Source organism: Carcharhinus amblyrhynchos, chromosome 10 (genome assembly GCF_965287045.1).
Source record: "Carcharhinus amblyrhynchos chromosome 10, sCarAmb.v2.hapA, whole genome shotgun sequence".
NCBI lineage: Eukaryota > Metazoa > Chordata > Chondrichthyes > Carcharhiniformes > Carcharhinidae > Carcharhinus > Carcharhinus amblyrhynchos.
The window spans coordinates 101,779,618-101,794,793 of record NC_137333.1 but is presented as its reverse complement, the minus strand read 5'-3'; the positions used below and the strand labels follow the sequence as shown (position 1 = coordinate 101,794,793).

Below are 15,176 nucleotides of genomic sequence, written 5' to 3'. Positions count from 1 at the left end.
AGATAGAGAGATTCTTTCCACTTAGAAAGGAAACCAGAACTAGAGGGCACGGACTCAAAAGAAGGGGTCAGTTTAGAACGGAGTTGAGGAGGAACTTCTTCTCTCAGAGGGTAGTGAATCTCTGGAATTCTCTGCCCATTGAAGTGGTGGAGGCTACCTCATTGGATATGTTTAAGTTACGGATAGATAGATTTCTGATCGATAAGGGAATTAAGGGTTACGGGGAGCAGGCAGGTAAGTGGAAGTGATCCACTTCAGATCAGTCATGATCTTATTGAATGGCGGGGCAGGCTCGATGGGCTCGATGGCCTACTCCTGCTCCTATTTCTTATGTTCTTATGTATCCCTAGAGCATTAGTTGAGTTTCTGGATTAATAGTTGTGTGATAATACCACTAGGCCATCACCTCCTCTAAGGAGGACGAAAGGAGGATGTATCGGGGTGAGGATCACCCACAGGGTCATATTAGCTGATTTAGCAATAACCTCCCATTTGTATTTAGCTTCCCAAAACTGCCACATCAAGACCACCTACCGAGCATTGGCTCAGAAACTGGGGGGAGAATCATTAAATGCAGGGTCTGAACTTGACACTTCATTTTCATTTATAAGCATAGGAACAAGAAAAGGCCATTCAGCCCCTCAAGCCTGTTCTGTCATTCCTTGAAATCATGGCTGATCCTTATCCTAACTATATGATTCCCAAATCCTTTTACAGCTTTGTCTAGCAGAAGCCTATCAATTGCTCATTGAGCTCAAAGTTAGGGTTTTACTGGGAGAGAGGTCCACGTTTCAGCTCAGGTCAGAGGTTGGAAATTCTATGGCGAATAATTCACCTCCCGTCTCCCCAAAGCCTGTCCACCATCCACAAGGCCCAGGTCAGGAGTGTGATGGAACACTCCACACTTGCCTGGCTGGGTGCAGCTCCAACAACACTCAAGAAACTCAACACCATCCAGGACAAAGCAGTCTGTTTGATTTCTACCCTTCCACAAACATTCAATCCCTCCGGCACTGACGCACAGTGTTTTTTTAAAGTTTATTGATTAGAGTCACTAGTAGGCTCACATTAACATGACAATGAAGTTACTGTGAAAATCCCTAATTACCACACTGTAGCGCCTGTTCGGGTACGCTGAGGGAGAATTTAGCACGGCCAATGCACCCTAACCAGTACGTCTTTTGGACGGCAGGAAGAAACCAGAGCACCCGGAAGAAACCCACGCAGACACGGGGAGAACATGCAAACTCCACACAGACAATGACCCAAATCAAAACCAGGTCCTTGGTACTGTGAGGCAGCAGTGCTAACCACTGTGCCACCATGTCGCCCAATGTGCCATGTGTACCATCTACAAGATCCAAAGCAGGAACTCACTAAGGTTCCATAGGCAGCACCTTTTATGCCCATAACCACTGCCATCTAGAAGGACAAGGGCAGCATGGGAACACCACCACTCACCATCCTGACTTGGAAATATATCCCTGTTCTTTTATAATCACTGGGTCAAAATCCTGGGACTTAGGAATGGGCAATAAATGCATAAACATAAACAAATAGAAAAAAGCCTCCGTTATCTCTTGTGTGAGGAAATGCTACCTAATTTTGGGCAGCAGGGTGGCACAGTGGTTAGCACTGCTGCCTCACAGCACCAGGGGTCCCAGGTTCAATTCCGGCCTTGGGTCACTGTCTGTGTGGAGTTTGCGCATTCTCCCCATGTCTGCGTGGGTTTCCTCCAGGTGCTCCGGTCTCCTCCCGCACATCAAAGATGTGTGGGTGAGATTGGTTGACCGTGCTAAACTGACCCTAGTGTCCAGGTGGATTAGCAGGGTGTATATGTGGGGTTACTGGAAAAGAGCCTGGATGGGATTGTGGTCGGTGCAGATTCGATGGGCCAAATGGCCTCCTTCTGCACTGCGGGGATTCTATGGGTCTATGATCCTGAAGAGCTTGGCTGTTTATGGTTATTTCGCCTTGGCCTGGATTCTCCCTCCTGCCGAAAAACTGCCATCTATCTCTATTTTTGCAGTTTCTTTTAAAATAGTCAAACTAATTTAGATCATACAGAGGGAGAAATTAATTCTGAAAACAATCTACAGGAAAAGGATACCCAAGCAGAGAAATCTCATCCTGCAACTTTTTTGATTTGTATCTCGGGACATGGGGGTCGCTGGCTGGGCCCCAGCATTTATTGCCCATCCCTAACTGCCCTGAAACTTGGCCATTTCAGAGGGGCAGTTGAGTGTCAACCACATTGCTGTGAGTCTGGAGTCACATGTAGGCCAGACCAGGTAAGGACGGCAGATTTCCTTCCCTAAAGGACATTGGAGCATTAGGACATCCACTCTATCCATGCCTCTCATAATCTTGTAGGTTTCTATCGGGTCGCCCCCTCAACCTCCGTCGCTTCCGTGAGAACAAACCAAGTTTTTCCACCCTCTCGTCATAGCCAATGCCCTCCATAACAGGTAAAATCCTGGTAAATCTTTTCTGTACCCTCTCCAAAGTCTCCACATCCTTCTGGTAGTGTAGCAGACAGAATTGAACACTATATTCCAAGTGTGGCCTAACTAAGGTTCTATAAAGCTGCAGCATGATTTGCCAATTTTTAAACTCAGTGCCTTGGTCGATGAAGGCAAGCATGCCGTATGCCCTCTTGACTACCTTCTCCACCTGCAATGCTAAGTCAGTTCATGCTAGATCCTCACTGCTTGCCGAGTAAGAATGATTTACCTCACGGTGCCTTTGGTTCTTTTGCGAGTCATTTCAAGATCTGTTCCCTCCGGTTCTCGATCCTTCTGCCAATTTTTCTCTGTCTGTTCTGTCCAGACCCTCTTCACAATTTTGAACACCTCTATCAAATCTCCTCTCACCGTCCACTTCCCGAAGGAGAAAGATTTTCCAATCTATCCACTCACTTGCCCCTCGATGGTACGATAGCACAGTGAGTTCGCACTGCTGCCTCACAGCGCCGGGAATCCTGGTTCAATTCCCGGCTTGCATGTTCCATGTTTGCATGTTCTCCCCATGTCTGCATGGGTTTCCTCCGGGTGCTCTGGTTTCCTCCCACAGGTCCGAAAGACGTGTAGGTCAGGGTGAATTGGCCGTGTTAAATTCTCCCTCAGTGTACCCGAACAGGCGCCGGAATGTGGTGACTCAGGGATTTTCATAGTAACTTCATTGCCGTGTTAATGTAAGCCTACTTGTGACACTAATAAATAAGAACATAAGAAATAGGAGCAGGAGTAGGTCATCTAGCCCTTCGAGCCTGCCCCGCTATTCAATAAGATCATGGCTGATCTGAAGTGGATCAGTTCCACTTTCCCGCTTTCTCCCCATAACCCTTAATTCCCCTGTCTATCAGAAACCTATCTACCCGTGACTTAAATATATTTAGCGAGGTAGCCTCCACCACTTCAACGGGCAGAGAATTCCAGAGATTCACCACCCTTTGAGTGAAGAAGTTCCTCCTCAACTCTGATCTAAACAGCATCCCCCCCCTTATCTTGAGGCTGTGCCCTCTAGTCCTGCTGTCCTTTCTAAGCGGGAAGAATCTCTCTACCTCTACCCTACCTATAAATAAAACTATACTTTAAAGAGAGGTGAATTGTAATCTCCTTGGAGCATTATCGAATTTAAAAATTAACAACTGAACGTCAAAAATAGCCCAGGACATTAACAGGAAACACAGAAGAGAATTTCACCTGAGAACTCAGCACCTGGTTGCTGAGGGAAATAAAAGGGAATCTTTGAAAATCACACCTCTAAGTTTCAAAAGTCATACCTGACCATCTATCTGTCCTTCAGCTGATTGATGGACCCCCCATGATCCGGAATTAACCGTTTAATCTCAATGCTTTGCTGATTTGCCTACACATCACACTGAGGATTTCGCAATGTCGCTCTGTTAGAGGCAGCACTTACCTTTCCCGGGGGAACCTGTCTCACTGTCAACAAATAAGGCAAACACCTTAAAGAGGTGAGACCAATTTTAAAAAAAAATGGAATTCCACACAGTGCCTTCCACCGCAAAACAACAATGATATGGAATCAAATTACTTCAAATGAATAAATTAGCAAGAGCAACTTAATGTCCAACCAGTTGATTCCAAAGTTTGGTACTGCCTTGTTCCCTATTCTTTGCTAGTCATTGTGTTATCAGCTTCTAAAATTAGATACAGCCACACATAGCTTACAATGAGATAAAAGAGCTCTCAGCCTAATCAACTCATCTTGTTGTTCATGTTCCACAAAAGCAACATGTTCCTTCTCATTGCCATATCTCTTTATCCCTCATTACTTCGGCAGCCGATGGCTGTGGTTTAAGGGCTGTAATCTGATCGAGGCATTCAGCTGTGGTTTATATGTAAGAACATAAGAAATAGGAGCAGGAGTAGGCCATCTAGCCCTTCGAGCCTGCCCCGCCATTCAATAAGATCATGGCTGATCTGAAATGGATCAGTTCCACTTTCCCGCTTTCTCCCCTTAATTCCCTTATCGATCAGAAACCTATCTACCCGTGACTTAAACATATTCAGCGAGGTAGCCTCCACCGCTTCAATGGGCAGAGAATTCCAGAGATTCACCACCCTCTGAGAGAAGAAGTTCCTCCTCAACTCTGTTCTAAACTGGCCTCCCATTATTTTGAGACTGTGCCCTCTAGTTCTGGTTTCCTTTCTAAGTGGGAAGAATCTCTCTACCTCTACCTTATCTAGCCCCTTCATTATCTTGTAAGTCTCTATAAGGTCCCCCCTCAGCCTTCTAAACTCCAACGAGTACAGGCCCAATCTACTCAATCTCTCCTCATAAGCTAACCCCCTCATCTCCGGTATCAACCTGGTGAACCTCCTCTGTACTCCCTCCAAGGCCAATATATCATTTCGCAAATAAGGGGACCAAAACTGCACACAGTACTCCAGTTGCGGCCTCACCAGTTCCTTGTACAGTTGTGGCAAGACATATAACATACAGCAGTCGGGGAGGTGGGTCTAGTGACATTATTGCTAGACTATTAATCCAGAAACTCAACAAATGTTCTGGGAACCTGGGTTTGACTCTGGTGGAATTGAAATTCAATAAAAAATATCAGGAATTAAGACCCTACTGATGACCATGAAACCCTTATCGATTGTCAGAAAAATCATCTGGCTCACTAATCTCCTTTAGGGAAGGAAATCTGTCATTCTTACCTGGTCTGGCCTACATGTGACTCCAGAGCCACAGCAAGGTGGTTAGTTCTCAACTGCCCTCCAAGGGAAACTAGGAGTGGTCAACAAATGCTGGCCAGCCAGCGACGCCCATGTCCCACGAATGAACTAAAAAAATGGCAGATAAAATTCAGTGTCCCAAAGACTGGTCGAAGGGATGAGGAGATGTGATGGCAGCAGCGTGTGTACCGTGTACAAGATGCACCAAGGCTCCTTCGACAGCAATTCCCAAATTGGCAACTTCTACCATCTAGAAGGACAAGGGCAGCAGAAACATGGGAACAAGATCCTCTCCCAGCCACTCACCACCCTGACTTGGAAATATATCACCATTCCTTCACTCTCGCTGGCTCAAAATGCTGGAACTCCCTCCCTAACAGCACTGTGGGTGCACCTACACCTCAGAGAGTACAGCGCTTCAAGAATGCAGCTCACCATCACTGGGCAACATGGCATTGTGGCTCAAAGCGCCAGGGACCTGGGTTCAATTCTGACTGACCTCAGGCATCATCCTGCAAAATACCACCACACCTTCCCCCTTCCCCCCATCCCCCCACAACCCATTCACCCATTCCACAACTACAGATTGGCAAACATTACACTGCAAACGTGATCTTGATCAAATCGAAAGCTAAGCAGGATGGTACTATACTCGTTTACAATACAAAACCTACATGCCATTCCAGGAGAGGTTAAGTTCCTTCTCTCTTTCAGCTGTGTATTGGCCTATTGTGCATTTTCGGCCTATCCAATCTTAACGTTTTAGGCCGATAAGTTGTTTATGCATTGATAAAACCATTAGACTGGATTACAATTTGTTAATCTGTCTGTGTGGAGATTGCACATTCTCCCTATGTCTGCGTGGGTTTCCTCCGGGTGCTCCGGTTTCCTCCCGCACTCTAAAGATGTGCACTGGCCATGCTACATTGCCCCTTAGTATCCAAAAATGTTTAGGGTAGGCGGATTAGCCAGGGTAAACGTGCTTTTTTAATTCATTCCTGAGACATGGCATCGCCGGCTGGCTGGCATTTATTGCCCATCCCTAGATTCCCTTTGCAGTTGAGAGTCAACCACATTGCTGTGAGTCTGGAGTCACATGTAGGCCAGGCCAGCTAAGGATGGCAGATTTCCTTCCCTAAAGGGTATGATGAACCAGATGGGTTTTTCTGACGATGGTTTCATGGTCATCAATAGATTCTTAATTCCAGATATGGGAATAGGGCCAGGGGTGGGGGGGGTGAGCCTGAGTAAGATGCTCTTTTGGAGAGAGTCAGTGCAAACTCAATGGGCCGAATGGCCTCTTTCATCACCGTAGGGGGTCTATGTGTTCCCAAGGGCAATTAGGGATGGGCAATAAATGCTGACATAGACAGTGACACCTACATCTATTGAAATAAAGTGATGTAACATTTGCGCCACATGGGTTCAGGGTAATCACCAAACCTCTTCGACAGTTAGTGGCTACACCATCACCCACCATCATCAACCCAGGGATTCCCACTGACCAGAAACTTCAATGCACTTGAACCCAGAAGGTCATACATTCAATCTCACTGCCTGAGATTTGGTTACACGATCCAGGCTGATAGAGGTGAGGTACTGGGGGAGTGCGACACTATCAGAGGTGCCGACTGGCTGATCTTAAACCCAGGCCCTCCCAGGCGGATGTAGGAGAAAGGCTTGCATTCGTATAGCGCCTTCCACATCCTCAAGCAGTTTGGCAGAGCCTATGTAGAGAAATGATGGGAGAACTAGTTACCACACAGCAAGCTCCCACTCACTGCAATGGCCCAAATGTTGGCCAGTACATCAACAACAACGTACATTTATATAGCGCTTTTAACATTACGCTTCTCAGGAGCGTGACTGATATCGAGCCACATGAGGAGACAGTCGGTCAGATGACCCTAGGGATGCTCTTTACTGACATATTCCCACAGGACTTTATATCTCCACCTAACAGCTCAGGCAGGCAAGATGGCACCTCGGACCATGCTGCACTCCCTCAGCACCGTAATCGAGCACTAGTCGAGAATTCCGTGCTCGAGGCTGTGGAGTGGGATTCCAGACTCGAGAGGTGAGAGGTCCCGCAGTGCCAGGGCTGACTGCAGAGTGAGAGACGGGATTAAAATAACCCCTCGGCTGTGAAACTCCAAACAATAGTAGCGTTTCAAAACTTGCCAGCACTTAAAGTCAAACAAAACAGCAGAAAAATAATTTTAAAAGCAAACAAACACCCGTACACCTCAACGCTGGCCTCCAGCTGTTCACACCCCTCCACTGCTGCCAGCGAGAATGGAAAATTTAGCGCTCAGCCAAAACTTCATCCACTGCAGCGGGACTGGAAAATCCCAGCCGCGAGACTGGAAAATCCCAGCCGCGGGCGAGGTCAGAGAGTCAAAAATCTGCTCCAGATTCTGGAACGTTCCTCGGATCCTGGTGTTGTGAAAGGTGCTAGACAAATGCACGTTCTTTCCTAGATGCATTTCCAACTAACGTTCGGTTCTATCACATCAACAAGAGGACAGCAAGAGGAAAGAGCTAGTCAGGCCATATCGCTCACTCCATCTGGGCCTGTCCCAGTGTCCTCTTGCACAGACTTAATTTGATTTGATTTAGTATTGTCACATGTATTAGCATACATTGAAAAGTATTGTTTCTTGCACGTTATAAGGACAAAGCATACTGTTCATAGAGAAGGAGACGAGAGAACAGAGAACAGTACAGCACAGGAAACAGGCCCTTCGGCCCTCCAAGCCTGTGCCGTTCATTGGTCCAACTAGACCATTCGTTTGCATCCCTCCATTCCCAGTCTGCTCATGTGACTATCCAGGTAAGTTTTAAACGATCCCGGTGCGTCCGCCTCCACCACCCTACTTGGCAGCGCATTCCAGGCCCCCACCACCCTCTGTGTAAAAAACGTCCCTCTGATATCTGAGTTAAACCTCACCCCCCTCACCTTGAGTCTGTGATCCCTTGTGATTGTCACCTCCGACCTGGGAAAAAGCTTCCCACTGTTCACTCTATCCATATCCTTCATAATTTTATACACCTTTGTTAGGTCTCCCCTCATTCTCCGTCTTTCCAGGGAGAACGACCCCAGTTTACCCAATCTCTCCTCATAGCTAAGACCCTCCATACCAGGCAACATCCTGGTAAACCTCCTCTGCACTCTCTCCAAAGCCTCCACGTCCTTTTGGTAGTGCGGTGACCAGAACTGGACTCAGTACTCCAAATGTGGCCTAACAAACGTTCTATACAGCTGCAACATCAGACTCCAGCTTTTATACTCTATACCCCTTCCTATAAAGGCAAGCATGCCATATGCCTTCTTCACCCACCTTCTCCACTGTGCTGCCACCTTCAAGGATTTGTGGACTTGCACCCCCAGGTCCCTCTGTGCTTCTATACTCCTGATGGCTCTGCCATTTATTGTATACTCCCCCTACATTAGTTCTTCCAAAATGCATTTATCTGGATTAAATTCCATCTGCCATTTCTCCGCCCAATTTTCCAGCCTATCTATATCCTGCTGTATTATTCGACAATGCTCATCGCTATCAGCAAGTCCAGCCATCTTCGTGTCATCCGCAAACTTACTGATAACACCACTAACACCTTCTTCCAGATCATTTATATATATCACAAATAGCAGAGGTCCCAGTACAGAGCCCTGCAGAACACCACTGGTCACAGACCTCCAGCCGGAAAAAGACCCTTCGACTGCTACCCTCTGTCTCCTGTGGCCAAGCCAGTTCTCTAACCATCTAGCCACCTTTCCTTGTATCCATAAGCCTTAACCTTTTTCATCACGCTGCCATGAGGGACTTTGTCAAACGCCTTACTGAAATCCATATCGATGACATCAATGGCCCTTCCTTCGTCAACCGTTTTTGTCACCTCCTCAAAAAACTCCAGAGTGCAGAATGGCGGCACGGAGGTTAGCACTGCTGCCTCACAGCGCTAGGGATCCCGTTCAATTCCTGGCTTGGGTCACTGTTTGTGTGGAGTTTGCACATTCTCCCTGTGTCTGCGTGGGTTCTCTCCAGATGCTCCAGTTTCCTCCCACAGTCTGAAAGGTTAGGTACATTGACCTGATACAGATGCCGGAGTGTGGCGACTAGGGGAATTTCACAGTAACTTCATTGCAGTGTTAATGTAAGCCTTACTTGTGACTACCAAATAAACATTAACTTTAGTGTCACAGTCATAGCTAGGGTGTAGACAAAGATCAACTTAATGCGAGGTAGATCCATTCAGATGTCTGACAGCAGCAGGGAAGAAGCTGTTCTTGAGTTGGTTGGTGCGTGACCTCAGACTTTTGTAACTTTTTCCTGACGGAAGAAGGTGGAAGAGAGAATGTCCGGGGTGTGTGGGGTCCTTAATTATGCTGGCTGCTTTGCCGAGGCAGCGGGAAGTGTAGACAGAATCGATGGATGGGAGGCTGGTTTGTGTGATGGATTGGGCTACATTCACAATCTTTTATAATTTCTTGCAGTCTTGGGCAGAGCAGGAGCCCGTGCCAAGCTGTGACACAACCAGAAAGAACGCTTTCTATGTTGCATCTGTAAAAGTTGGTGAGAATTGCAGCTGTCATGCCAAATTTCCTTAGTCTTCTGAGAAAGTAGAGGCATTGGTGGGCTTTCTTAACTGTAGTGCATACTGGAGCATAATGAATGGTCACAGACAAAAGAAATTGTTTATCCCAAAGCAGCTTCTTCCCTCATTCTCCAAATATGTGGATGAAGACCAGAGTCGATAGGGAGGAGAACAGCAATAGCTGACATGGGAGTGCGGCAAACTCGTAGATTATAACCAGCAAAGGCATTTCGACACAGATAAGCATGAGCTGTTACACGTGGGGTGAGAAAGATAAGGAGTTTGCATATTACTCAGGAAGTAAGAATTGAAACAAGAGGTTCGGCGCATGCAAATCCACAACACATTCAAAGTAGCAGCGCAAAGCAGTAAGATCCTAACAGAGTAAAACAAACACCAGGGTTGAGTCGAGAGGGATAGACAGGGAAGCTATGCCACGGTGGCACTGCTGCCTCACAGCGCCAGGGACAGGGGTTTGATTCCTGGCTTGGGTCACTGTCTGAATGGAGCTTGCACATTCTCTCCATGTCTGCGTGGGTTTCCTCCGGATGCTCTGGTTTCCTCCCACAGTGCAAAGATGTGCTGGTTAGGTGCATTGGCCGTGCTAAATTGTCCCTCAGTGCACCCGAACAGGTGCCAGAGTGTGGCTCCTAGGGGATTTTCACAGTAACTTCATTGCAGTGTTAATGCAAGCCAAATGGTGACACTAATGAATAAATAAACTTGCTCTGCATGGTGCCAGTACAAAATATGGCAACTGGAACTGTACACAGTGCTCCAAGTGTGGCCCCCTCAAGCCTGCTCTGACATTCAGTAGGATAGTAAGAAGTCTCACAACACCAGGTTAAAGTCCAACAGGTTTGTTGGTAGTCTCCTGGACTTTAACCTGGTGTTGTGAGACTTCTGACTGTGCTTGTCCCAGTCCAACACCGGCATCTCCACATCATTCAATAGGATGACAGATGCTCTGACTTTGACCTCAACTCCACATTCCTGGATAGACCAGCCCACCCACTCTCGTCTCAGTTGAGGCCTTTAAGGGGCCAACCACTCAACGGCCGTTCCCCCCCCAGTTTTTAGGTTGGTGGGAGGAGTTCCAGGGCAGGGTAAGTCTAAAAGTAAACAGAGTTCAGGCCCTGGGAGGAAAGGGGAGGTGGGTCATCTCCATCAGTAGCCTGCTTTAAACATTGGGTACCCCCCCCCCCCCGCCACTCCCCTGCTCCCCCTGGCCTCTCCACCAGCATCCCCACACATCCCTGTGTCCAACCCTCCAGGACTCAGCTCCACATCCCACCCTGAGACTGTAAAATCTGTCTAATCCCAACACTAAGACTCTGGGAACTGCCTGTAGTCCCAGTGCTGTCCACTGCTCCTCATGGCACTGTTGGGACTACTGAGCCCCAGCCAATCAGCTCTTGGAGGTGGGATAGTCTCCTGGATGAGGGGCAGAAGGGCCACCTCCATTGAATTAAAGTGATTGGACAGCTAAATGGCTGCGGGGTAAGCAGTAACAGCAGGGATGCATTCTCCGTCGACCCTTTGGGTGGAGGGAGGGGACACCCCGAGAAACCCTGGCCCCAGCGACATTGGACAAGACGCGGAAAGCGATTTACAAACAGGGTGCCCAATCTGGGAGGTTACACCTTTCAGGAAAGGATGAGGAGCCTGGGTGTCTTGCATCTTGAGAAGAGAAGGCTGAGGGGTGATGCAAAACAAAGAACCAAAAAAAACAGCCTGGGAAACAGGCCCTTCGGCCCAACGAGCCCACGCCGCCATTTTAACATTACCAGTCCCCCCTCCACCCATGACCCTTATCTAATGTTTTATGGCATTTCACATTGAGGGAAACTAATTGAGGGACAATTTATTACCTCCAATCAGCCTAATAGCACATCTTTGGGGTGTGGGAGGAAACTGGAGCACCCGGAGAAAACCCATGCAAGAACATAAGAACATAAGAAATAGGAGCAGGAGTAGGCCATCTAGCCCTTCGAGCCTGCCCCGCCATTCAATAAGATCATGGCTGATCTGTCGTGGCTCAGTTCCACTTTCCCGCCCTCTCCCCATAACCCTTAATCCCCTCGCTTATCAAAAACCCATCAACCCGCAAGCACGGGGAGAATGTGCAAACTCCCACAGACACCGGCCCAAATCCATGTGTCTGCACAGCAAACAGTGATAGTCACTGAGCTGTCATGTTGCCCTGTATCTGGTCCAGTTTAAGCACACACTAACGACATGAAGCACTAGGCCAATCTCGAACAACCAAGAGCAGCCCCAGTACGACCCATCGTGTGTATGCCCCTTGTTGGACAACAAGGCGGACTGACTTAAAACCTGTGAATTCAAAGAGGAAAACATTATTATCATTCCACATCCTTATACATTACCAGGGACGTCCCAATGCTAATGAACCTTATTTAAAACAATCTCCTATATCCACCCATCTCCAACCCACCCATGTGCCTGTCTAAGTAACTCTTAAACAACTCCAGCGTGCCTGCCTCCACCACCTTACTTGGCAGAGCATTTCATACCCCCACTACCCTCTGTGTGAAAAACCTCCCTCTAATATCTGTGTTATACCTCTCCCCCCTCGCTCTAAGACCGTGGCCCCTCGTACTGTGCGTTTCTAACATAGGAAATAGCTTACCACTGTTTACTCTATCTATACCCTTCATAATCCTATATACCTCTATCAGATGTTCCCTCAGTCACCGTCTTTCAAGGGAAAACAGCCCCAGTTTGCTCAAATTTGGTAAATCTCCTCAGCACTCTCACCAGGGTCTCCACGTCTTTCTGGTAGTAAGGCGACCAGAACTGGACGCAGTACTCCAAATGCGGCCTAACCAACGTTCTATATAACTGCAACATTAGACTCCAGCTCTTATACTCTATACCCCTTCCTATAAAGGCTAACATACCATAAACTTTCTTCACAGCTTCTCCACTTGTACTGCCACCTTCAAAGACTTGTGCACTTGCACCCCCAGGTCCCGCTGCGTTTCTATACTCTTTATAGGTCTGCCCTTTATCATATAACTCCCCCCTACATTATTTCGGCCAAAATGCATCACCTCACATTTATCAGGATTAAACTCCATTTGCCCAATATACCAGCCTATCTATATCCCGTCGTATTGCCAGACACTGCTTCTCACTGCCCGCCAATCCAGCCATCTTAGTGTCATCTGCAAATTTGCTGATCACACCACTTACTCCCTCTTCCAAGTCATTTATATATACTACAAAAAGAGGTTCCAGTACTGAGCCCTGCGGCACACCACTAGTGACAGACCTCCAGCTGGAAAAGGACCCTTCCACTACTACTCTCTGTCTCCTCTTACTAAGCCAGTTCTCAACCCATCTAGATACCTGGCCTTGTATTCCATGAGCCTTAATCTTTTCAACCAACCTACCATGAGGGACTTTGTCAAACGCCTGACTGAAATCCATATAGACGACATCAACGGCTCATCCTTCGTCGACCGTTTTTGTCACCACCTCAAAAAATTCTACCAGATTCGTAAGGCAAGACTTCCCCTTTACAAAGCCACGGTGCGTATCCCTAATCAGATCGCAATGCTCTAAGTGCTCATACATCCTATCCCTCAGAATCCTCTCCATCAACTTGCCTACAACTGACGTCAAACTCACCAGCCTATAGTTACCAGGGTTATCCCTCCTACCCTTTTTAAACAACGGTACCACGTTCGCTATCCTCCAGTCCTCTGGGACCTCACCTGTGTCCAAAGAAGAGACAAAGATTTACGACAGAGGCCCAGCAATTTCTTCTCTCGCCTCCCTAAGCAGCCTTGGATAAATGCCATCGGGCCCCGGAGATTTATCAGTTTTAATGCTACCTAAAAGCCCTAACACTTCTTCCCTCGTAATGGATAGTTCCTTCAATTGGTCTACAGCTCCCTCGATGACCGTACCAGACATCAAGCCCCTCTCCTTCGTGAATACCGACGCAAAGTATTCATTCAGGATCTCCCCCATTCCCTTGGACTCTAAGCACAATTCCCCTCGTCTGTCCCTGAGAGGACCGATTTTACCCCTAGCCACCCTTTTGTTCCTGACATAGAAGTAAAATGCCTTTGGATTTTCCTTAATCCTACCTGCCAAAGCCATTTCATGCCCCCTTTTTGTCCGCCTAACTCCCCTTTTGAGATCCCTCCTACTCTCTCTGTATTCCTCCAACGCTCTCTCCGTTCCCAGTTGCTTAGACCTAACATACGCCTCTCGTTTCTTCCTGACTAAGTCCTCAATATCTCTAGTAATCCACAGGTCTCTAATCCTACCTTTCCCATCCTTTCTCTTAATTGGCACATGTCTTTCCTGCACCCATTGCAGTTTTCCCTTGAAAGACTCCCACATGCCTAACGTGGACTTGCCCTCCAACAGCCTATCCCAGTCTGTATCCCTAAGCTCCTGCCTAATCTGGCTGTATCTAGCCTTCCCCCAATTTGGCACCCTCCCCTTAGGACAGCACTCATCTTTTTCCATTAGTATCCCAAAGTAGACGGAGTTGTGGTCACTATTAGCCACATGTTCACCTACTGCAACCTCAACCACCTGACCCGGCTCATTGCCCAGAACTAAATCCAGTATCGCCCCCTCTCTAGTCGGGCTATCTACAGACTGCTCCAAGGACCCTTCCAATACACATCTTACGAATTCCTCCCCATCCGAACCCCCAGCTCTAGGCACCTTCCAATCCACCCCAGGGAGATTAAAATCTCCCACTACAACAACCCTGTTCTTCCTACATCTATCCAAAATGTCTCTACATATACCCTCTTCCACTGCCCGCGGGCTGTCGGGCGGTCTGTAGTACACGCCTAGCATAGTAATCGCTCCCTTCCTATTCCTCAACTCCACCCACAGAGACTCAATTCCTAACTCCTCTATATTATCCTCCCTCTGCACCGCTGTGATGTGCTCCCTAACTAACAGCGCCACTCCCCCTCCTCTTTTCGACCCTCCTCTGCCGTGCCTAAAACACTTATACCCAGGAATATTTAGCTGCCAGTCCTGCCCTTCCTTTAACCACGGCTCCATCACTGCCACCACATCTAAATTCCTCGCGAACATTAAGGCCTTAAGTTCATCCGTTTTACCCGTCACACTCCTCGCATTAAAACAGATGCACTGAAGACCTACAGGTCCACTTGGCTCCCCCTTCTCCTGGGAGATATTCCTATCATCCAGACTTACCCTGTCACCCAACTCACTCCCAATCCCAGTGCCTACTGAGCTATCTGTCTCCTCCCCACCCTTCCCCCTCCATATTAGTTTAAACCCTGCCGAAACACTCCAGCTAACCTCCCAGCTAAAATATGTGTTCCCTTCCCATTTAAATGTTCC

General features: G+C 47.7%; 1 protein-coding gene across 3 annotated transcripts in view; it reads right to left on the bottom strand.

Annotated features, from left to right (window-relative positions):
• The window catches only part of gdpd4a (glycerophosphodiester phosphodiesterase domain containing 4a), an 87,506-nt gene that overhangs the window by 51,906 nt on the left and 20,424 nt on the right, over positions 1 to 15,176 (bottom strand). The window contains exon 1 of one of the 3 annotated variants that reach the window (XM_080197982.1): positions 2,734 to 2,792. The exons of the other annotated variants lie outside the window; for them this stretch is intronic. The gene's annotated coding sequence lies outside the window, so the exon portion shown is untranslated. Of the gene's footprint in view, positions 1 to 2,733; positions 2,793 to 15,176 lie in introns of those variants that run through there. 3 annotated transcript variants of the gene reach the window in all.